Raw genomic sequence first — 23,516 nt, forward strand, 5'->3', positions numbered from 1 at the left:
AGGAGCCGATGGCATCCAAAATCCTGCTCCATATTTACAGAGTACAGCGGTTAGAAGCCTGGCTCCAGAGGCCTGGGTTCAAATCCTGCCTCTCCTGCATCTCAGCCGTATGGTGTGGATAGCCACTTGTTTGACCTAACATGCTTCATGCTCCTCTCCAGCACAATGGACAATGGTGATAGTCTTGGTCTTCGAGACCTACTGCTTGGGGCTAATAAGATGGCTCAGTGGGTAACGGTGCCTGCTGCTAAGAACAATGGCCAGAGTTCAATCCCCAGAACCCACATGACAGAAGGCAAAAAGTGACTCCCGGCAAGTTGTTCTCTGACCTTTATGGCATATAAGTAACGATAGATAGATGTAAAAAGACCCCATTCAGAGGAAGCGGGGATCGGGAGCCACCCCTGACTGCCACTATATACTGCAAAACAGCAGGAAGCCCCTGCTATGCAATCTTGGAGTGACGGTAGAATAGACAACTATTGTCACCTCCGTTTCTCAGAAAAGAAAATGGAGGCATTGTGGCCACCCGTGGGCTTGCCTAGGCCCACAGCACCAGCAGTACACTCAGAGCCTAGGTGTCACTTCACTTTGGCTGTGCCTAGGAAACCTAGTCTTAGCCAGTGTCCTGCTTTTGTGACCCCGCCCGCTTCTCTGCTCCATGTGGGATGCATTAGGGATCAAGGGCAGAGGGGAAGGACTCAAGGGCTTACAACACCCCACAGCCCATCCAGCCTCAGTCTCTGTCCACGGACTGGGGTCAGAAGCCCACACACATCTCCACTGCTGGGGGTGGGGGCTTTCCCAGCTTCAACAAGGGTCCTACGAAGTCAACTGAAAGTCAACAGAAGACGGCGACACTGATTCGTTATCATACGTGAGGTGTCTTGTGAACCTGAAGGCTCCGTGGCAGAAGGAGGCGGCTCCGCTCCCGTGGAGCAAGGGCTGCCTGTGCAATAGCAGCCATCTGTGTTGTTAGATTTTGAGACCAGGTCTCTCAAATCCAGGACTGGTGGGTTTGTCTAGACTGGCTGACCAGCAAAGCCACGGAGATGCGCCTGTCTCTGCTTTCCCAGCTCTGGGATGACGAGAACACCACATTCAGCTTTTTATGCAAGTGCTTGGGATATGAACTCAGGTCATCAGGTTTACGCAGCAAGCTTGTCACCATCTGATCCGTCCTCCCAACCTCTAGATTTCCTTTTACAAAAGAGCAGCTTTTCTGAGTCATTCTGGTGTCTTCAATGTGCTGTCCACTCATGTCCCCATGCAACTGCCACTCTTCCAGGAGTACTGTCCTGGAGGAATAAGCAGAGAAACCTCTCATTGGGTAAAGCGCTGGAGGTTGGTAGCCCTCATTGGAGAGAAAGGCCTGCTGTTCTGCCAGTCACCAACAGAGGGCACTAGTAAGTCCAGTGTACACTGGGTTGGAAAGCAGATTACTATCTAGCCCGTGGCACCCTTGGGGCCTAAACTTTGCACCACCTGGAATGATCTCAGAGCCCTCGAGTCCTCTGACCTCCACGTGTGTACGCTGGCATGTGTTCACCTTCACACACACACAAATAATACAGTGTTTTTGAAATGCAGATTCTTTGCAAGCCCCAAGAACCATTTTCTCCTGCTCAGCACCCTTTCCTGATTTACTTCTCATCCCCGCCGCCAGGAGAAGGTAAGGACATCACTCTTAGTGCAGCTCCACAGCTCCTGGGGACCTGATTGTATTGAAGCCATGCGATTCTCCTTGCCTCTGCTTTTTCTCTTTGGGACTCATCATACCACCCAAAAATACGACTTTAGGAGACCAGAATATGCCACCCCAAAATACACTTCCTTGGTGTATTTTGGGGCAGCTATTCTGAGGAACTGAAGGCATGGGAGTGCTGAAAAGCTGTACTTCTGCAGGAGAAATTGACATCCACATTGGTAAATCATATCAGGATGATGGCTGCTCCGGTAGCTTCTATCAGCTAGAAGATAGTATCTGTACCAAGCCTATCCTTACCCCCACCCCCTCCCGGTGACTTGTCTCTAACACTCTCAGAAGCCCCAAGTCCCCATGATTCCATTCTGTGTTTCAGGCTGCTGTGTAAGTGACAATTATCTGGCCCATCCTTGGGTCTCCCGAGGGACTCCCCAACACATCAACATAATTAAATATGGTTTTGCTCCTGAAAAACCTATCTCACGTCGATTTAATTCATAACCCCAAACATGCATGTCCTTTGTCTCTGGCTGTAATATTGTAATCAGCCTAGAGCACTGGGGCCAGCTCCTCCGTTCCCTTCAGCAGATGCAGTACTTACCTGCAAGTAATAGAAATGTGTTAGTTGACGCTCAAGATTAAAGAACACGGCTTCCAGTGATAAGTGAAGGCCACCAGATGTTCTGGGTTTTGTAAATCCAAAGAAAGATGGTTTAGCAGTTAGCATCTTAATCCTGTAGGGGAGCTTTTCTCTAGACTTTAGGTTGTCAAGGGTCAGGTGTGGTAGCTCACACTTGTAGTACCAGCATTCGGGATTGAAGATCACAAGTTCATTGAGGGGGCATGGTGTGTGTGTGTGTGTGTGTGTGTGTGTGTGTGTGTGTGTTCATACATGTGTATGTAGGTTAGAGGATAAACCCAGGCATTATTCCCTGGCACCTTCTTTCCTTCCTTCTCATTCCTCTTCTTATTTTAGGGGTATTGGGATTTTGCCTGCATGTCTCATGTCGAGTTTACCCAGGACACCTTCCCCATCCCAGTTGACTTACTCCCTGTGACACAGAGGAGGCCTACAGGACAGGAATATCAACTGTCAGAGGAGAGTGGCAGACTGGAAGAGCTCTGGGACCCTAGGGTGTGGAGGTTGCAGAGGAGACTGGAGTCTGGGGTCCCTGCAGGCACCTCCCCTTGGGTGCCCAGAGGCTCAAGTGACCTGAAACTTGGAGTCTCATCAGAGAAGAGGTTGTAGGTGGCACCCAGGAAAGACTGGGGTGTGGTTCAGTGATGAGCACTTACAGCATGCATGAGGTCCCGGGTTCAAAAGCAGATAATGACAGCATCTACCTCAAGGGTACAAGTCTGTCCATAGCCTGGTACAGGGACTTCCAGAGCAAGGGTTCAAAATAGAGCAACTGTATCTAACATGTGAGGTAAGGGTTCTAGGACCGTGGAAACAGCTGTCTGTAAATTGCTGGGTGAGTGAAAATGAGGACCTGCGTTCTATCCCCAGAACCCATGTTTTTAAAAAACTGGGTGGGATGGTAGTTGTGGTGGTTTGAATTGGTTTGGCCCCATGCACTCCTGTGTTTGAAATCTTGGCCCATAGGGAGTGGCACTATTAGGAGGTGTGGCCTTGTTGAAGGAAGTGTGTCATGGGGGCGGGACTTTGAGGTCTTATATATACTCAAGCTGCCCGGTGTGGCATACAGTGTCTCCTGCTGCCTGGGGATCAAGATGTAGAACTGTCAGCTCCCTCTGCAGCACCAAGTCTACCTGCACTACACTAACGTTTCCCACTGATGACGAACTAAACCTCTGAAACTGTAAGCTAGCTCCAATTAAACTTTTTCTTTTATAAGACTGTCCATGGTCACAGCAATAAAACATTAACTAAGACAGTACTTCATATCTCTAATTCCAACTCTGAGAGGGCAAAGACAAGTGAATCCTTGCCAGACAGAGAGCCCAGCCTACATGGTGAGTTCTAGGTCAGTGAGAGACCCTATCTCAAAAAATTCTGAGTTGGCTGGTGTCTGAAGGATGACACTGAGTTTGACCTTCAGTTTACACACATATGAAAATACATGCATACATACATACATACATGCATACATACATATACAGTAGGGATTTTAATCGGGCTTTCCATGCACTGCTGGTTGCATGAGTAAGACATTTTGAAGACGTGTCAAGGGGCCCTGACACTATTTTAAACCTCACCCACTCACATCCTACATCTGCCCCGTCTTCTCACCCAGCAGGGCACCTCAGGTGGCCAAGGGCACACAGTGCCAAGGTGCTGTCGTCAGCAGCTTCCTGCAGCAGCGGAGGAAGATGCAGAAAGGGCTGCAAGAATTCGTTAGCGCCAATTAACACGGGGAGGCTTCCTCCTGTTCATCCCTCCAGCCGACTCCCTGCTGGCTCGGGGCCAGGACCCCAGGGAGGGGAAACAGCTGGACCCAGAGGACAGGGGAACTAGGGAACACCAGCTCTGTGTCTCAGCAGGGTCCAAGCAGGTTGCTGTTAGCATGACTGGAAGGCTCCAGGAAGTGAGAACAGACTCATGACATCTGCAGGGCCAGGTTCCTCAGGCCTCTCAAGGCCTTTCTGAGTCAGTGGTCTGAAGAAAGCAGCTGCCCCTGAGAGTTGAGCCCATACAAAGGGTCCTGGGCTCGGGTTACCTCCACTGCTAACTCAATCACTCATGGCCCTTGTTGAAAAAAAAAAAATGGTGGCGAAGCACGTCTTTTATCTCAACACTAAAGAAGCAGACATGGGAGGAGGATCTCTGAGTTCAAGGACAGCCTGGTCTATATGTGGAGCGCGTTCCGGAGAAGCTAGAACTAAATAAAGAGACCCTGTCTCAAGCAACAACAACAAAACAAACAAGTAAGCCAAAAACAAAACATAAAAACTTAAAGAAAGAGTTCAGAGAGAGGATTGTGGATGAAGCACTTGGCACACAAGTGTGAGGGTCAGAGCTCGGTTCCCTGAGCCTGTGTAAAGCCGAGTGAGAGTCGCGAATGGCCTATCAGCATAGCGCACTGCGGTGGAGACAGGAGAACGCTGGATCACAACCCTGCGGTCCCTGAGAGCACGCGCGTGCGCAGGTCTTCCTTCCTGGTCAATCTCACCGCACACATGCCGGTTCTGTGGATCTCAAGGAACCAGCCTGTGTCCGTGTTTTCTCCTCTGCTTCTGTCTGTTTTGTTCATCTGTGTTCTAATTTGTGTCCTTCCTGTCCTTCTTGCTCTGGGTCCAGTTCGTGTCTTACTTTGTAGTATCTTAGGACGAAGAGGGAGGCCACGGATCTCCTCATCCAGTGCGGCATGGGGGCGCTATAAATGCCCATTTGAGGACAGCTCCTGCTGGACCCTAGAGTTTTAGTACGTTGTGGTTTTTCTTTGTCTCCAAGCATCTTACTTCCCAGTCCATTTCTCTGGTGAGTTTTTTTTTCATCAACACATTGGAGAATGCATTGTTTAAATTTCCATGTTTGTGAATTCTCCAGTTTTTCTTCTGCTGTTCCTCGTTGTAGTCCGCTGTGGAAAAAATGTGCTTTCGGATGATTTCAGTTTTTAAAATGTACCAAGCTTTGTCTTGTTGTCTAATGAACGGTGCGCCCTGGAGACTGCCCGTGTGTATTGGGGGTGGGGTGCGGGTGGAGGAAGCTGGATTCTATTGGTTCCGGGTGGAACATCTGCCTATGTCTGCAATAGTCTGTTTGCTATTGCTATAACGGAATACTACAAACTGGGTAGTTTAGGAACACGAGAGGTTTATCTAGCTCGAAGTTTAGAATCATGAGAAGTTCAAACCTTGGTATCTGGTGAGGGCTCTGCCAGTCACAAAACATGATGACAGGGACTAAGTGTCCTCTCTTTATACAGCCACGTTCCCATTGGACAAATGTCCCAGCTATATGACTCCAGAGACCTTATCACCCACTACAGGTCCCACCTCTGAAAGTCATTTAGGTCCCCATCTCTGTAGTCACCTTCCATCCAGCTGTTCTATGCGTTACTGAAGGTGAGATATCAAAATCTCTAACTATTGTAGAACTGTCTCGTGTTTTTGTCAATATTCTCTTTATATATCTACTGTTATTATATCTGGATATGTTGACCTTTTATCAATACATAATACTCTTTTTGTCTCTGTCAACAATTTTCAATTCAATATCATTTTAAAATATTGGTTGTTATTTATGAGGAACATTTTAATTTATCTTTTCATTTTAGCCTATTTATGTCTGTGGCAGGCTTCAGTATACACATACAGATTTAGCAAATAAAAACACAGGCTGCCTAGTTAAATTTGAGCTTCAAAGGAACAGTGGGAAATTGTTTTATACAAGCACTTTCTGTAAAACACATGGGGTCCATTTATGTTAGAATTTTTACAATCTAAATCCATAGTTTTATCTGGGAGCATTGTACCAATGGGAATGTAGAATCAATTCATTTTTACCTGTTTGTGTGGGAATGCTTTTACTGTGGAATGCAGTATCCTCAGAGGCCAGAAGAGGGCGCTGGAGCCCACTGGCGCTAGAGTGACAAGTGGTGGTGAGCAATCTGACATGGTTCTGGGAACCAAATGGCAGGTTCTTAGGAAAAGTGGGGAGTGCTCTTAACCTGAGACATTCTCCCTAGGCACTGCACTCTCTATGGGCATAGAAACTCCCCCAAGGGTGACTTCAAATCCCTGCTCTGGGAACCCTAGACTCAGTAGAAGAGTTGGGAAAGGGCAGCTCAGCCCCGCCATGGAAGTCAATGCAGCCAACCAGGTCCTTGCACCGGGGCTCCTGTCCCTTCCTGGGTCCATCAGGTCCCCCACTCCTACTCCATAATCCACTTAGTGCCCAGCATCTGAGGTCCCCCTTTGCATAGTCCTGGGTATCAACCAGCCACTTTTCCCAGAGTGTCCTGATGACCTGGGGCGTGGCAAAGGGTGGGCAGGAGGGGGAGACATTCGGGCCTTCCGCCTGGGTCACACGCTCCCCACCCATTCACATGCATGTGCACACACATGCATTCATGCCTGGACATCTTACCAGACAGACATTCCCATGTACAAACCAGGCCCATCCCATGCACTGGTGGATAGACACCGTTTCACACCCTCAGGCCCCCAGAAGCACAGGCCACTCACAGACACACGCCCCTCCCACATGCCTGCAAGGGGCGACCATCTGGGCTTGGAGACTGGAGCTGCCCATGTATTCCAGAACGGCAGATGGGCATCACGGTGCCTGAGAAGGGTGGGGAGAGGGGACAGGGCCTGTGGCATGGGTAGTGCTCACCCTGCTCCCTTTCACTGGGAGGAGGGTCTGTGCCCAGCTGCGTGGGAGGAGCAGCCGCAGGACTTGGTGGTTCCTTTGAGGCAAAGGCTCCACTCTGGTCCCAGGGACGCTATTCCTGCGGGCTGGTGAGGAGTTCCGCTCCGAGGTGCCGCTGGGAGTCCCTGAGATCCGCTCTGGATACCTTACTAAGTTGCTCCAGCCTCGGGGTATGGTGCTCTTTCCTCTGGGTTTCCAGGACCACCCTGCCCTGCAGGTCTTGAAGCTGAGCCTCTGAGAGAAAGGACGATGACCTTGTAAAGGCCCTCGCTTCCACACCTTGCTATTTTCCCTTCTAAAAAGGACTTGGGGTTGGTGCAGGGCCTACATGGCCCTCTGTCTCTTGCCTTAGGTTTCCTGGGCTCCTGAGTCTCCTGGTGGTTTGGAAGGTTACAGCTCTACAGACCTCAGAGGCTTCAGCCTTCTCAGAGTGGGGCGGATCATAAGCCCTTTGCACTCCTAACTCCATCCCAGCATCTCTTGGCACCCCTACTTCCAGACGCCGAGATCCACAGTCCTCTGAGAGTGGTGTGTGACACACAATTGCGCTGGACAGGTGCCTCCGAGCCCAGAAGAATGTGGTCCGTGCGCCCTCTGGTGGACAATTCCTGGAACTACAGCTCCAGAGTCGCAGGCCTTGTGAGGAGCATGGAGAGGTGTCCCCAAGTAGCTGTCCCTTCCCTATGAGACCCTGAAAGGTCACTGCAGGAACCGGAAAGCGAGGAAAAGAATTCAACACAAAGGGCCTTGGGAGTATCCCACCGCCACCAAGGAAGTCTCTTACGTCCCTTAGCTCCCCCCGTGGGTCCCGGTTGGTGTCGCAGACCCTGCCCCGCTGCATCTTTGATCACATGAATATGTGGTATTCGGTAGGTCAGGGGCTGGTCTTGGAATCCACTGATGCACTCCAAACCACCCAGACGCTGCCGGGCTCTCTGATGGTACCGTGAGAGATCCTAGAACTGTCAATCTAAAGCCTTTAAGGTTGGTTTCTAATTCTGGAGCCAGGCTGCGGCCTCTTCCGGCCCTGCGCAGATCTGCTGCGGAGAGCTTTTTCCCTGAGAGGGCCCTCGGGACAAAGTCCGTGCACAGTCAGTGTTTATCTAGCGGAACTGAAGACGGGAGGTAGGGAAGGAGAAGCACACACTCCTGAGTGGAGGCAGGGGCTGCGTCCTTATGGGTCACCTCAGTGACAGAGGTCCAGGGACAGGCTGCAAGGTGAGGCCTGCCTCTCCTAGGCTTCCCAAGGCTTTGCCGTAAATGGACAGGTTTCCCTCAGCGGAGGGTGTTCCTTCTCTGGCCCCTCTGTTTGCGCATGTGTAAGAATCCAACTGGCCCCAGATTCTTCTCTGACCCTGTGGAAGGGCAGGAGATGAGGGTGGAAGGTTTGATGACAGCACTCGCAGTCCCGGGGAGGAGATGGCAGGGCTGGAGTCACCAGGTGTGACAGTCACCTGATGGAGTCTACCCTGTGTCTGTGTGCCGGGTCCCACGGGCGGGCTGACAGTCTGTCCTTTCCCACAGCGCTTTCAGGCTGTCCCGACAACTGAAGAGGGCGCAGGGTTGGGCTGGCCACAGGCCTCCCTGTCACTGACAAGCACTGAGGCTTGAGAGTCAGGCAGATGGCTCCGGGTGATTGGCCCAGGGGCAGGGCCTGGGCCCCACCAAAGGAGGACCCCTGAGCCCCTCTGACACAGCTGCGCCTCCCCCCCTGGTGCCCTTCAACAGCATCCCAGGGACCCCCTGGGGACAGTCTTCAGGGATGCTGAGGAGAGAGCAGGCTGCCTGACAGGAAAGAGCTGTTCCTGCTCCAGACTGCTCAGTGTGGAAAATGCTGCGACTGGACAGTGTGGAAAATGCTGCGACTGGACAGTGTGGAAAACGCTGCCCCGCGCATCCTCGTCCACCAGCAAGGTGGGCTTGGGAGGCCCCCACTGGACAGCCCACTCCTGCCACTGGGGGTCTCCCTCAGGCTGGCTGCTGCATTCTGGAGGCAAGTCCCAGCCCGGTGTCTACTTTCAAATGGATAATTTGGCTAACCAATTTTTTTTTCCCTGTATGTTGAAGTAGTGTCTGCTCATTGTAGAAAATGTGGTAAACTTCAGAAAACTATAAAGGAACAACAACAAAAACCGAAGACAAGAGCACCAAAGCCCTGAAATGATAGTCACCTGAGAGTTCCTTTCACATCTTGCCTTTAAGTTTCTTTGTAATGTTTTATTATTTATCTACTGGGGGTGTGGCTCGTGCCGTATCACACGTTTTTTTCGAGGCTGAGGTCAACATGCTTGAGTGGGTACTCTACTTCCTCCTGTGGTCTTCTGCTCAGAGACAGAACTCTGGTCCTCAGTTTTGCCTGAGAGTGTCTTCATCTGGGGGAACCATCTGGACGGCCTGTTTGTCTCTTTTGTTTTCGTTACATTTATCAGGGTTGAACTGAACCAGGAAAACAATTTTGTGTGATATAAGTATGTAATATTCATGAAAACGATTTTGTGTGATGTAAGTATGTAATATTGTGAATATATCTTCTTGTATATATGTGGGTCTCCACCCCCCCCCAGCTACATCCCTTGTTTGTAAAATAAGATCACACACAGCCTGGGCTGACTTCACACTCACTATTTACGCAAGGATGACTTTGGACACTTGGTCCTGCCTCTACTTCCTAAGTGCTGGGACCAGCTATGCACCACCGTGCCAACTTAAACATCTCTAATATTCTTTTCTCTAAGCAGCTGCAAAGTTTGGCAACTACAAACACTGCCACCATACACATTTCTGCACACTGATAGCTCAGTTCACATGTCTGCTTGTTTCTTTAGGATATGTCTCAAAAACTGAAAAAACTGAGTGAAAGGAGTACATTTAATTAATTAACTAATTAACATATTTGTGACAGGGTCTCACTATGTAGCCCTGGATAGCCTAGAATTCACTTCTCTGCTAGGATTAAAGGAGTGTCTCTATACTCAGCAGGAGTGAGTTTTTCTTGTTTGTTTGTTTGTTCATTTGTTTTTTAGGATGGAGAGTTTTAAGTTACTGTCCCGTTTGGCAGTCCACACCCCAGCATTTCACAAATACAAATGTACCCCTGGGGTTGGATGTGAGGATGCTTGTAGGTAATTGTCACTTCTCTGACTTTCCTACATCTGAGACTCTTCTCCACCAGTGTCCTGGCTATTTCCAGGCCTCACGGTCATCCCCAGCGCTCCTGGATATAGGGGCACCTGGAAGATCGGAGAGGCCAACGGGTCTACAGCTTTCCCACCCCCAGGGCGGAGTGGCCCCTGCCTTTTAAAAAGAAATTGGAATTGGGCAATCAAGAGCACAGAGCTGCTCCTAGGACCCAGCCCCAGCCCCAGCTTCAGAGATGTGGTCTGTCTATGTCTGGTACCTTCTTCTGGCTGGGACTGCAGGGGAGGGCGATTGGGCTGGTGCCTCCCTGGGCCCTGGCAGCCACAGGTTCTCTGGAGAGCATCCTCCAGTTCCCAGTAAATATTTCCCACCTCCTGGGAGGATTTGCTCAGGAACACTGGGTTCCTTCCTGCAGCTGTCACAGATTTCAGGCTCCCTGCCGCCCCCTCAGCTTCCCAAATATGGCCAATGGCGCCACCTACTGGTAAGAACACCCCCCACATTACCTTGCTCTGTCTTTCCCACCGTAGGATGGTGCCAGCCCTCAATTCACGCCAGACTAGCCCACCACAGAGCTCTTCCGCCCCTCCATCCCATCACTGCTGCTCTCGTATCCCACCTGGACTACACTGCTTCCACACTCCTCTCTGCTGATGCCAGTGGCCTCCCCAGCACCGCTCCCTAAGACCTTCGGTGGCTCCCTGGGATGCCTGAGGTGATCTGGTCACTGACTGGTCTCCTTCCTCATCTCCATCTGCTTCTCCCTCCCTTCCCTGCCTCGTCCTCGCGGCCTTGCTAAAGCACAGAGGTACCAGGGCACTCTCACCCTGGCTTTGTTCACGTGGGTTTCTCTGTCCTTTGAGGGACCCATCCTTCATTCTGTGGAGTTCTGATAGACATCACCTCCTCCAAGAAACCTTCCAGCCCCCATTCGTTTCCTGCGGCCCCTCTACCACATGACCACAGATTTGATGCTGTGAAATGAAACCACTGCGTTCTTTCACAGCTCCAGAGGTCAGGAGTCCAAAATGGATGCTGTGCAGCCAGGATCAAGCAGATGTCTGTACTCATCCTCGCTCTGTGGCCCTTCCTCACAGTACTCTGACGCTAGCTTCTGCCATCATCTGTCTTTCTGTCTGTCTGTCTGTCTCAGTCTGTCTTTGTCTCTGTCTCTGTCAGTCTCTGTCTCTGTCTGTCTGTCTGAGTCTGTCTTTGTCTCTGTCTCTGTCAGTCTCTGTCTCTGTCAGTCTCTGTCTGTCTGTCTCTGTCTCTGTCTGTCTGTCTCTCTCTCACGCTCACTTTCTCTCTCTCATGACCTATGGTTACATTCAGGGCCACCAAGATGATCTGGCTAACTCCCCATCACACAGTCCCTAACTCAGTCATTGCTATACATCCCCTTTGCCTCAGTGGGTACTGCTCAAGTTCTGGAGAGGAGAGCGTGGCATCTTCGGATCATTACTCAGCCCACCCCTTCCCCCTTTCCTCCCTCAGATATGGAGGAGGCGCCCTTCTGTGCCCCCATGCTCTCTGGTATTACTATTGATCAGACACAGTCATGATCCACTTACATGTCTGACTCCCCTGTTAGTCACTGCTTGGGGCTGTGTGGCCCTACCTGTTTCCCTGTGTCCTGGGGCCTGGCCGGGTGCTTACTGTGTAAACACCATAGGCCATATGTTTGTTGTGTGCATGAGCGCTTGAACAGGAGTCTGGAGGCAAGGTGACCGCATGGCCACCCAAAGCCCATGATTCCGTGATGAAGGATGGTGCAGAAGGCAGGAGGTGACATGGGAAAGGGTCTTAACCTTGCTCGGGGGCTTCCCATATGTGCAGGAGGCCCTGTGAAATGGGGGAGGGGGACCCAGCTAGCTGGAGCTCATAGACACACTCTGCGTACAGCCTCCCTCTGATGGGGCTGTCACCGAGGCAACGGAAGAAGTTGGTTGCCCAGCAACAATGCCCTGCCCCCCAATCAATCCCATGACCATTTATGTCCCCTGAGATCTCTGTACCCTTTCTAGATTGTGTCCATGTTTAACGAAAATGGATGTCTTCTGTCCAAATGTCAACAGCAGGAGATGAAAGGGTTGTTTTGTGCGACTGTTGTGGTCAGGGTCACAGGTTAAGCATCAGAACAAAAGAGAGTAGGGGTGGCCTAGGTGGGGAGAAGGGAGCAGGAAGACATCTAGGCCAAATTTTTTTCTGGGTACATTTTTGTTTTTTTGAGAAAGGCTTTCTCTGTGTAGCCCTAGCTGTCCTGGAACTCACTCTATAGGCCAGGCTGGCCTTGAACTCACAGAGCTCTGCCTGCCTCTTGAGTGCTGGAATTAAGGCATGTGCCACCATCACCTGGATCCTGGGTACTTTTATCTTTCCCATTTGAGCCAAGAGAAGCTGGAAGGACAGCATCTCGGAGGCAGAAGACCTCGGCCCGTGGCTGGACCAGCTCTGGCTTCTGAAACGTTTGATAAAGGACTTTTCTGTGACTGGTCCCTGCTCCACCCCTACTCTACAAGAATGCAGGCTGAGCAAGCCATGGGGAGTAAGCCAGTGAGCAGCACCCTCCATGGCCTGCACGAGCTCTCGGCTTTTGATGTTGTTATATGGATACTGTTATGCAGAACTGTGAGCAAAATAAACCCTTTCCTCTCCAAATTGCTTCTGGTCATGGTGTTTCATCACAACAATAGTACCTTAACTAAAATAGTCACCAAGGAGCAGGCAGTCTGAGCCCCTCTATGCCAGAGTCAGAAAATTGCTTCTCTACCCAGACCCAGGCCAGTAGCTCTGGGAAGCAGGCTATCCTGACTTCAATGGGCAGCTCTGTCCGTCCGTGTTTCCCACAGCATCCTGGAGTGGGAAGCCAGAAGGCAGGGAGGCTGGAGATGTGGGCAGCATATGGAAGGAGGGTTTGCTGGGTTTGAGCTCTGGCTCTGTCACTGCTGGTGGAAAGTAATATGCATTTCTTGATCTCAGTGTCCTCCTCTGGAGGAGGGCTATACTCTCTAGAACTTCTTCCTGTCAGCTGTGTCCCTCCCCTCCTTCCCCCAAATCCACCACAAACCTACCGGGTGGAAAAATCTGTGCAGAAAAGCTAGTGGAAAGATTTGTTCTGAGACAGCACCATCTGCTGGCCTTTCTGGGTGTGACACCCATCCTTTAGGAGCCAGAGAAACTCCAGATTCCTGACAGTAAGATGGTTGTTACAATGCTCATTTTGCACCTGAGTCATTTCATTAAAAAAATAAAATAAGCTATATGAGATAACTATTATGGTATCCTTGTTTTAGAGATGATGCAACTGAACTCCGGAGCATAAGGGACTCCGATTTGAGGGGGAAACTGAGGCAGACTTTCCTTTTAATAAGAGATGTAGCAGAGCAGTTTTTAGTGACTCAGCCAGACAGTCATGATGGGTTCTGAAGAGAGTTCAGGCCCACGAGGCTAAGTGTGAGAGGCCCTCTTTTATAGATTTCAAAGAGGGGGGCAGAGTGGCTGCCCGTGTCAGGCTGTCTGATAACCCAGCAGCGTGGGGAAGTGGGAAAGACCCAGACCCTTAACTACTGTGTATCCATCATGGGGATGTGCTGCCTGCAACTCTGACAGCTCAGGGTCTGGTAACTGCAAGCAGGTTGCATGGAATCAGCAGAGATGTCAAATGGAGGAAGAAGGAGGGAAGAGGAGGAGGAGGGGTGGGGGGAAGAGGGGGAGAGGAAGCCAAATGGGAGCCATTTACCTTCCTCGGTAATGATAGCATTGGAGAGTGACTGCAGCCAGGCAGGGGATACCATCTAAGGCACAATTCCACACAAAGAATTGAATTTACCACCCACGTCCGCCTGAGTCGGGGCAAGGAGAGTAGTGAGACTGTAAACTTTGTACTCATTAACACGACGCCTAACACACAATGCCATGTGCCTTTTCCACGTCGGTAAAAGCGGAACCCAAACATTTTTGAGGAGGGAAGTCATCTGGCTCACAATCCAGCAAGTGGCTCCTAGCCTTCCAGGTGCGGGATTGCAACCTGGCAGGAACAAAGCTATTCCAAGGAGCCTCCCTTTGGTTATCAGACTACAGAGACAATGGTCCCAAAGGAACTGACATTTCTCTGGGAACATCATGACGGAAAGGAAAAGGCTGAAGTCTGCTGCCAGCTAGAGGGGGCCTTGTCTCCAGGAAAAAGATTCCACACAGTCTGACCATTTGCTAGACCACTTTGCAGGGAGTCTGGAACCCAGACGATGATGGGCAGCGTGATCGCACCTTGATGGATTAACAACGTATACCTCTTGCCTTCTATGTAAACTGAACCTATGCCAGGTGTCAGGCCCCTGGAGGTGACCTTTACATGGGGCAGGGTGACTGGGCCTCTGTGTTCCTCTTCCCAATATAGCCAGTGTCTTAGTTAGGTTTTCTATTGCTGTGAAGAGACACCATGACCACAGCAACTCATATAAAGGAAAACATTTAATTGGGGCTGGCTTACGGTTTCAGAGACTGAGTCCATTCTTCTCATGGTGGGACATGGTGGCAGGCAAACACGGTGCTGGAGAAGGAGCTGAGAGTTCTACACCCTGATCCACAGGCAGCAGCAGGAGACTGTGTCTCACTGGGCATAGCTTGAACATAGATCACCTCAAAGCCCAACCCAACAGTGGCATGCATACTTCCTGCAACAAAGCACATTTATTCCAACAAGACCACACATCCTAACAGTACCACTCCCTGCGAGACAAGCATACAAACATGAGTCTATGGCAGCCATACCTATTTAACCGCCAGGTTGAATAAAACTCCTTTTCTGCCATTTTCTATTGCTTATCTCTTGGACTGCACTGTTGGGGACCGATGGCTGAGCCTTGATTATCACCAGGGCTCTGACTCTTAACTCCAGGAACAGAGTGTCAGCCTGAGGACCTTGGTTCCTACCTTAGGCCTGGAGACTGGAATTTGCAGTCTTCTTAGAACAAAGTGTGTAACCCGCCAAGGAACCAAGCCCCATGTGTGGTCTGTAAGACAGCAATGTCCTAATCGAGGAAGTAGCTTCCCTTTCACAGAACCCACAGGCAACCTACTGAGCATGTCAGTGCCTAGCTATCTGCCTCCTGGGGTCAGGATCTCTCATCTGGGAAGGGAGCTTGCAGCAAAGGACATATTGGCCATACATCCTGCTCCCTGCCCACTTCCCTGACTCTTGCCTGGGAACCAGGGAGTCTAGAACTTCCTGTGAAATGTGCCTCATCCTGCCCAGGGGCTCTTCAGAGACCCCCTCGTACTGCCTGACTCTAGTACTGGGGCCTGAACTCTCTCTGTCTGTTTGTCTACAGTGTTAATAACTTTTCTAATGATCTCACCACTCCCCCGTAATCTGTCTTATTGTGAATCCCAAGCTCCCCCAACTCCACAAATCTTTCAGGGTCACTGTTAGAGAAGACTATTAAAACTCAGGTCCAGGTTCCAGGCACCGATTGGTAAGCTCTTTTCTATCTCAATGACTGTTGGTCAACAACTCACATACGGGTGGCAAGACAAATAAATCACGATGCTGCCCCAGGACTGTAGAACTCTCTCCCACCTCCGTCATGTAGACCAGCAGGTGACCATGCAGCAGTCATTTTACACAGCAGGCTGATTGCGCAGGGCAGGCCAGAGGCAGGAGGAGGGCCAGAGGCCTCCGTGAGTCGTGTGCATTCTGGGAACTACTGAGTTCTGGGACCAGACACTTCGGTGAAGTTTGAGGGGCTTGGTACTAAGGAGGTGTGTGGAGATGTCCCCTCCAAAATAAAAGAAGGCTGGAGCCCCTGGTAGTGTTCTGTCAAGGAAGCTGGGCCTTGTTAGGCCTCTTGGCACTCTGGAGGCAATATAGTTCGCAGCCAGGCTTGTGGCCCCTCCCACACCCTGGGAAGCTGAGAAGACAGCATGGAGCGAGACTGGGATGGAGAAGACCCTGTAGCAGGTCCAGGCGTGGCACTGTTATGGTTTAAATGTGAAATACCCCATAGGCTCAGGTTTTGGTCCTCAACTGGTGGCACTCTCCAGGGAGATCCCTATCCTTACAGAGTTCAGGACTGGGTTGGTGCAGTGCCCTTGTTCATGCTATAAAGACACAGTTCTGTGTGTTCATGTCCTATAGTGTCTAAACATCAACTTGTCCTTTTCTCTCCCTTACTGAAAGAGGGCTCCTTGAGGGCATGGATGGAGTTCTCGGTTCCATGTTCCCGTACTAGCTCAGAGCCTGGCAATGGGGGCTCAGTACATTTACATCTAATGGAAGGATCCATAGAGGGATTCGGTGACGAGCCCCCTCCCCCTCCCTCTCTCATATATATAATCCATCTATCTCTCACACACACTCATACACACTCATACACTCACACACTCATACACACACTCATACACACACACTCATACACACTCATACACTCACACACTCATACACACACTCATACACACACTCATACACACTCATACACTCACACACTCATACACACTCATACACACTCATACACACACTCATACACACTCATACACACACTCATACACACACTCATACACTCACACACTCATACACACACTCATACACACACTCATACACACACTCATACACACACACACTCACACACATTGTTGTATCTTATATCTCAGTCACTTCTCACAGTAATCACCAGCATTCTCCTACGGATGGGGAAATCAAGTGACTGTGATTAAAGCCACTTGTGGGCTCTGGAGATGGCTCAATGAGCGAAGTTCTTGTCACTTCAAGTGTGAGAACCTGAGTCTGAAGCACAAGAAGCCATGTGCAGCCAGGCATGATAGAAAACCTTTTGATCCCAGCGCTCCAAGATGGGAGGTGGAAACAAGAGAATTCCTAGAAAGTCATTGCCAGCCAACTAACCTGCTGTACACAGAGAGTCTGTATCACGCAAAGTGCAACTGAGGACGGACACCCAAGGTTATCCACTGACCTCCACGTGCACGAATGGCACACATGTGCCTATACTCATACACACACACACACACACACACACATACACACACGCACGCACGCACGCACAGAGCGCTTTCAGGAGAGGTAGAGCCAGGATGTGAATTCCACAGGGGCATCACTTCCATTTCCATTCTTACTACTACATAATCTGATTGTGTGGCTGAAGAAACTGGGAACGGAGTGCGATGGGCTGTGGTGTCGGAGATGCCCCTTAGACAATCGGAAGAGGAAGGAGAATATTCCCCACAGGAGAGTACACTCCAGGGAGAACGTTTTGTGGTTAGAATAGGTTAGGAAAGCCGGGACAAGGATGGGTGAGCCCCAGCTGCAAAGCCCCAGATGTCAGATGATGAGAAGTGAAGGGGACAGCAGGGCGAGAGAACAGGTGTGTGTGTGTGTGTGTGCATGTGTGTGTGTGTGTGTGTGTGTAATGTCTGTCTTCCTCTGAAGGAGCTCCCAGGATCCACAGGGCAGTGATTAATTCCAGTACTGACAAGGGATGGTCCCTGGGAAGGGAGCAGGAGGGGCCTCAAGGGAATCCTGGACTCCGTTTTGGGAAATTGCCCTTATTGGCCTTCAACTTGTGTTTTTAAGTCATTCCCACAAGGCCCTGGGGTGAGGAGAGGAAGGACAGGAAATATAGGGTAGGAGAAGCACCAGCCCTCGGTCAATCACAGTCTGTGTCTGCAATGTCAGGAATGAGCTCAGACGCTAAGACAAACAATGCTCTGACCCTGTGTAGTCCGAGAAGGATGCTGATAGCAGCTGTGACTCAGCAGTAGGCTCTGGTCCAGGATGCAGAGACACTGCCCAGCCAACCACTGTTCGGGAAATTTCCACTCACATCATCCATCTTTTCAAGTGAACATGCTGAAGGCCACATTGGGGACAGGACTCATTCAAGGTCACATAGCCAGTGAGTAGGAGCCAGAGATGGGAGTGCTCAGTGTCTGAGTAAGCTGGCTGGGTGCTGCTGCCTAGGGATTTCTGGCTTCTGGAATCTTCGGGGGTTGTCTCCACTGACCTTCCTAACACTGTTTGTGTCTGCATTGCTTTGACAGTCAGTGTTTATTTGTTCCACCATGGACTCTGACACCCCAGGAGAGGTCTGACATGGGTGTCTTATTTAAAGCCTGGTTTGCGGAGCCTTACTCAATTGTCACATGCCATTAGTGACTATCACAAGGGGGCAGAGATAATAAAGAAAATATTCATGGCCTTTGGGAGGGTGTTAGAGTTAGTGAGAAAGATTCCTGTCTGGAGAGCAGGAGAAGGGTCCGTGAGCCTGGTATGCATTAAATAAACCCAGGCATGGTGTTCCATGTTCATAATCCCAGCACTCCAAGGTGAAGGCCGGAGAATAATAAAATCAAGGTCATTGTGCTGGATAGTTTTAGGTCAGTTGGACACAAGCCAAAGTCATCTGAGAAGAGGGAACCTTAATTAAGAAACACTAGCTGGGCAGTGGTGGCACACACCTTTAATCCCAGCTCTTGGGAGGCAGAGTCAGGAGGATCTCTATGAGTTCAAGGCCAGTCTGATCTAGAGAGGGAGTTCCAGCAGAGCCAAGGTTACAGAGAGAAACCCTATTTTGAAAAACAAAAAGCAGCAGCAGCCCCAGCAGAAGAAGAAGAAGAAGAAGAAGAAGAAGAAGAAGAAGAAGAAGAAGAAGAAGAAGAAGAAGACATTATTGCCCCCCTTTTTTTGCTGTGTGTAGATGCAAAGGTCAGGAGTACAGTGGGCTGCTTAGCATGGAAAGAGCAGTGCCATCAGATGTGCTGGTTGGCAGTGTTGACAGTGTTTCTACATGCAACTACCCAATTTTAATTAAAGATGCTCCACAGAAGCAGTAAAAATAATTCAATTAAAAATTGACTATCACTGGTCAAAATGCTGCATGCCTTTAATTTCAGTACTATGGAGCCAGAGGCAGGAGGATATTTGTGAGTTCAAGGCTGGCATGGTCTATGGAGTGAGTTCCAGGACAGCTAGGCTATGTAGAAAGACCTTGTCTCAAATCCCCCTACCCCACAAAATTGATGATCAATTAAATGGTTGTTAAATATTTTGTTTGACACATTGTGTGTATGAGAGAGAGAGAGAGAGAGAGAGAGAGAGAGAGAGAGAGAGAGAGAGAGAGAGAGAGAGAGAGAGAGAGAGAGAGAGAGGAGTCCAAGGAGTCCAGGCTGGCTTCAAACTTCCTATGCAACCAAGGATGATCTGGGACTCTTGGGCCTCCACCTCTTGAACGCTGGGGTTCCGTGCTCTGTGGAATGGTTTGGATTAGAATGGCTCCCATAAATTCATGTGTTTGAATGCTTGGTCCCTGTGGTGGAACTGCTAGGGAAGGATTGGAGGTGAGACCTTCGCTGCAGGGTGTGTCACTAGGGTGGGCTTTGGGGACCGATCCCCAAAGCCCATACCATTCCCCAGAGCTTGCTCTGGTTCTTTTCCCCCCCTTTGGTTTTTCGAGACAGGGTTTCTCTGTGCAGCTTTGGAACCTGTCCTGGAACTCACTCTGTAGAACAAGCTGGTCTTGAACTCACAGAGATCCACCTGCCTCTGCCTCCAGAGTGCTGGGATCAAAGGCAGGCACCACCAACACCGGGCCTTGCTCTGGTTCTTGCTTAATGATCAGATGTGAGCTCTTGGCTGTTCCTGCCATGCCTTTACTCTGCTATCATGGACTCCAGCCCTCTTAAACTGTAAGCACAATAAATGCTTTATTTTTTTAAGTGATCTTGGCCATGGTGTTTTGTCAACAGCAATAGAAACTTAACTAAGACACCTAGTTTATGGGGCGCTGAGAAGCAAACCCAGAGCTTCATGCAGGGTAGGCACTGAACTATGTCCTCAACCTACATCCTTTAGTTCTGCTGCATGCAAGGCTATCAGAGTTGTCTTCTGAAAAATGAGAGCCTCATAGGAACTGTGTAATGGTTGATGAGATAAACTAGACATTTTGTTCTTTTATGGAATAATGTTTTACTGGGAAGGCAAAGTATAGTTATTCTGAGTTGGATATTTTGGCAGATACAATCTTGAAAATAAATTCAATGAGCCTACACTCCAAAGAAAACAACTGACAACATTTTTGCCAACCATAAAATGCAATATTTCAAGAGCAATTATAATTTGGGAAAACTTTATATTTGCCACTATGAGACCAACAGCTTCCCAATACTTTGTGGTGGGTTGTGATTTCAAGGAATTAAAAATATATATTTTGTAATGAAGCATGTCAGCATTTGGAAGGTCTACAACATGATCAATATGTGAGGTTTGGAAATCATAAAGAGGCAAAGATCCATGTAAAGTGTGAGGTTGACAAACAGATTTTAATGTAACTGTTTGGAAAGAACATCCTACCAGACTTTATGTTACAGCTAATTTCTAAGATCCTTTTACTGTTGAGCTTTGGCATCCAAAGAGTATCCACAGCTATCTTTAAAGTCTTCTAAAGTAGGGCTGGAGAGATGACTCAATGGGAAAAGTGCTTGCCATTCAATTATAAGGACCTGAGTTCAAATCTCCGCTACCTATGGATTTTATATGTTGGGTGATGGAGACAAAGGGATAGATTAGACTGGACCTCTGGGCCAAGCTAAAATGGTGAGTGAGTTCCAAGTTTAGTGAGAGATTCCCATCTAAAACAACAACAACAACAACAAAAACCAATCAAACAAACAAACAAAAAACAGTGAAGTAAGAAAAATCATCAAAACAAAACAAAAACACTCAACATTGACTTCTGACCTCTTCACGTGGGCACATGCACACATGCACAGGTAAATACATCTGCACCCATATGCATGGACAACACAAACATGTGCACACACATGCACACACACACACACACACTAGTTAAAAAAATAAAATCTTCACGATGGGCGGTGGTGGTGTGTACCTTTAATCCCTGTACTTGGCAGGGAGAGACAGGTGGATCTCTGAGTTTGAGGCCAGTCTGGTCTACAGAATGAGTTCCAGGACAGCCAGGGCTACACAGAGAAACCCTGTCTCAAAGCAAAACAACTTCTAAAATAAACTTCCTGAGATCAGGAATGCAGGTCAGTGATAGACCATGTGTTTGACGTATGCAATGTCCTGGGTTCAATCCCCAGCACCCCAAAAAGCAAAACAAAACCCCTGCTTTCCAATTACTATCTATGTGAAACCCGAGTTTCTTAACACACTACAGCCAGCACATGTCACAATAGATTGACTTCCAGAGGGTTTAGCTTTTTGTTATCAAAGACACATTTCAAAGCAGTTTCCAAAACCACAAAAGAGTACCAGTCTTCTCAATAATTTTATTTCTTTTGGGGAACTCAGTTCTTATCAAAATATGTTACAGGGGTCTGGAGAGATGGCTCAACAGTTAAGAACATTGGCTTTTCATTCAGAGGACCCAGGTTCGATTCTGTCTTAGAGTTTTTATTGCTGTGAAGAGGCACCATGACCTCGGCTTCTTTTAAATGAAAACATTTAATTCTGGGGTCTGGCTTACAGGTTCAGTCCATTATCATCATGGTGGGGAGCATGGTGGCATGCAGACAGATGTGGAGCTAAAGAAGTAGCTGAGAGTCCTACATCTTACAGGCAAAGGAAGTCACCTGAGACACTGGGTGGCATCCTGAACATAGGAAACCTCAAAGCCCAACCCCACAGTGATACACTTCCTCCAACAAGACCATATCCACTCCAACAAAGCCACACCTCCCAACAGTGCTACTCCCTATAAAATTACAGGGCCCAGTTACATTCCAACTACCACAATTCCCAGCATCCACAGGGTGGCCCACAACTATCTATAAATCCAATTTCAGGGATCTGACATCCTCTTCTTGCCTCTATGGGCACTGCATACCTATGGTACACATATGTACATGCAGGTGAAACATCCATGCACATAAAACAATAGTTACTAATAATAAGTTACAGACCATCATCAACTCACGGTGGTCTGACTATGATAGTTTGACTTTATGTGCCACAGGAGAAACTGTGCTTCAGACTTTGAATTTTGGTCTTGCTTGGGCTAGGGAGGTCCAGTGTGGTACTCTCGTGCCCTGCTGGCCAGCAGCAGCTCTCTACAGCTCCCGGTCAGTTGTGGGCAGAGAAGCACCCACATTCAGCTGTTGCTGGCAATTTTTGGATACAGTAAATTATGTTCAGTCATTGCATGAGATAATGTTGCCCACCTCATCAAGTTATAAGGCCACATCCCTAGGAGCAATGAAGAGCCCTGGCTGCTCTTCTTCCTCCATCCAAGAAATGAGGACCCAGGTCTGGGGGAGTCTTCGGGCTGTTGGAATGATGGCTAACCCTGTCAGGAGGGGACTTGGAGCCCTGTCCAGAGTTGACTTCCTAGAATATTCATGAACCCAAGAGTTTTCTGTCTCCAGGTAAAGGTCCGTCGTCTAGGAACCCAAAGGCTGGGCTTTAGCAAATCAGCTGTGGCAATGTGGACTCTTTGCAAATTAAAAGGACTTTAGCAGTGAACATCAGGGAAACACCCAGGACTTCTGCATGGTCACCTGTCGAGGGAGCTTCCACACTCCCTATCCCGCTCATGCCTACATATTTTTGCCTAATGAAGTGAAACATAGCTTTAAGAAAATAAATTATGACTTATTTATTATGAGCTGCTAAAATTAGCTGTGTTACTTATACCTAATAATGGGTTTCATTGTGACATTTTCATATATGCAGATAATGTACTCTGATCCTTTCACCCCTATCACCCTCTCTTGTCCCCTCCATCCTGCTGGCCTCTTCCCACTTGGCTCCCTTTCTATCCCCCCTTTCTTTCTTTAATGACCCAGTGAGTTAATTAAGGTCTCTGTCAGCCCCAGAGCACGGACAACTTGCAGTGGTTACACCACTGGAGAAAATGTCTCTTCCCTTCTCAACCACCACAAACTGCCTGTAGATTTCAATGAGGGGTCAGGACTGCGAGCCCCACCCTTCCACAGCAGAGTGTTGTTGGGCACACCAGAAGACAAATTATTTTATACAGTAAAAGGACAAAGAGGAAAGAGAGAGAGAGACAGACAGACAGACAGAGACAAAAAGACAGAGAGAGTAATCTGTGGGATTTCTTGCTTTTGTCAGACACTGCATAGTGTTTGAGAGATAAGATTAGTGCTAGAGGGGGAAAAAGCAAATTATGCATTTCTCTGACTATGAGGGCAGTGTAAGCTAATGTGTGACTTCCTACTTAGATGTACTTCCTTGTCCTGCCTCTCTTCTCCCCACACCAGACAGCAGATTCCCAGTACTAAGTTCCAAACGTGTGCTCTATGGCAGGTCCCAAACTGCGGGGGCCTGTAAACTTTCTTTCT

This window comes from Mesocricetus auratus, unplaced genomic scaffold (genome assembly GCF_017639785.1).
Source record: "Mesocricetus auratus isolate SY011 unplaced genomic scaffold, BCM_Maur_2.0 Super-Scaffold_100691, whole genome shotgun sequence".
NCBI lineage: Eukaryota > Metazoa > Chordata > Mammalia > Rodentia > Cricetidae > Mesocricetus > Mesocricetus auratus.